This window comes from Palaemon carinicauda, chromosome 21 (genome assembly GCF_036898095.1).
Source record: "Palaemon carinicauda isolate YSFRI2023 chromosome 21, ASM3689809v2, whole genome shotgun sequence".
NCBI lineage: Eukaryota > Metazoa > Arthropoda > Malacostraca > Decapoda > Palaemonidae > Palaemon > Palaemon carinicauda.
In genome coordinates this window covers 73929245-73931232 of record NC_090745.1, presented here as the reverse complement: position 1 = coordinate 73931232, position 1988 = coordinate 73929245, and positions in this window count along the sequence as shown.

Genomic DNA, 1988 nt, shown 5'->3' with positions numbered 1-1988 from the left:
GACCCCGACGCGTCTCAGAAATCGGGGAAGGAGTACAGCTACAGCAATGCACATCTGGACACTACTAGAGCGTGTAGGGGAGACACCTCCTGCAGGTCGATCACCCACAAATTCAGTCACAGGGGTGAGTCACGTGAGAAAAACCTGTTTTTTTTTGACGCTCGGGGTCGCAAACGACCCACCGTACCTATCCAGGGTTAAGGAGCCACTATCCTTGACAATCTTACAATCATACTTTGGGTTCTGGCAGGATACAACTTTATGGCCCATAACTTGCTTCATGCAATAATTCTAGCTAGATCTCTATTAAGGGATTCAGCAGCCATAGATCTACTTTTAGGAGAAGTAATTGATGTAAAGGCAGTAGGTTGGCAAGGGCACCAGCCGCCCATTGAGATACTACCGCTAGAGAGTTATGGAGTCCTTTGACTGGCCTGAGAGTACTACATAGGACCCTTCTCTCTGGTTACGGTTCTTTCTCTTTGCCTATACATACACCGAATAATCTGGCCTATTCCTTACAGATTCTCCTCTGTCCTCCTAAACCTGACAACACTGAGATTACCAAACAATTATTCTTCACCCAAGGAGTTAACTACTGCACTGTAATTGTTCAGTGGCTACATTCCTCTTGGTGAGGGTAGAAGAGACTCTTCAGTCATGGTAAGCAGCTCTCTGTTGCTTGAGGGTACACTCGGGCACACTGTTCTATATAGTTTCTCTTCCTCTTGTTTTGCTAGTTTTTACAGTTTAAATGGGAAACATTTATCTTAATGTTACTGTTCTTAGAATATTTTATTTTTCCTTATTTCCTTTCTACACTGGGCTATTTTCCCTGTTGGGGGCCCTAGGCTTATAGCATCCGGTTTTTCCAACTAGGGTTGCAGCTTAGCATCTAATAATAATAATAATAATAATAATAATAATAATAATAATATGCAACATGTTTGTTTTCTAGGTAAAACCACATGTCATGTGTATGTAGTATGAAGAAGAAATCGGCCAAGAAGAGTGCCATGAGGAACACAAGATATCACATTTCTATAATCCCTATGGTGCCCATTCACAACAACTCTCTGTGATCTATTACTTAGAACTTCAAAAATAATTCTTAGAAACGACTCACTCACTCCAAAGTGTTTGATTTTTTTTCTTTTTTAAGGGTCTGTTTATCAACACGTTTAAAGGCTGCACTAGAATCAAGGGAAAACATATGAAGTTCCTAACCACCCAAGAGAAGGAGATTGTAAGAAGGGCATCACATTAAGACGTATTGCCAAAATATGTTTAAAACCTTTAGATAATCTGGGGGTTATGAAAATTGGGCAGTAATCAGTTGGACTTGAGCTACAAAAAACACATTTACATATTAGAATAACATTACCAAATCCACGACAAGTGCTAAAAGCTCCTACTCTAGCAGACACTCAGGTGAAATCATTCGTTAGGTGTCTCTAGTGTCACCATAATGAAATACATGTGTTGCGCTTCTTACTTTTAGGATCCTTCTCCAAATTTAATGGGGCCGCCCGGCTAATGCCGTTTTTCACGGACAGGGCTCTGACATTCATACCACTTAATAAGGTGAGGTAGGACATCTCCAATCTGTATAGTATTTTTACCTCTAATCTTCGGTTCACTTCATCTTAAAAATTAGTGTTTTTCAAATTCGATCTCCTCCATTGATACACAATATCAAGCCATGGGATTAGTACCTTATATAGACGTCATAGAAAACTGAATAGAATATAGTTAATTTTTTTTCAAAATAATTTTTTTGCTCGATTTTAATTTTTTCATTGTGGTAAAAAAAGTAAGAAAAATATATGAAAAAAGAAATGGGAAAATAGGGCTCTAAAGGATAAGATATATTTGAGGGTTAATAAGTAGAGGTTTTATATTCCTTCATGGATATTATTAAACCAAAACCAAGTTATTCATCATAAGGTAATGATAAATGTAGATTCCTTTGCTCAATATCTTGCTTC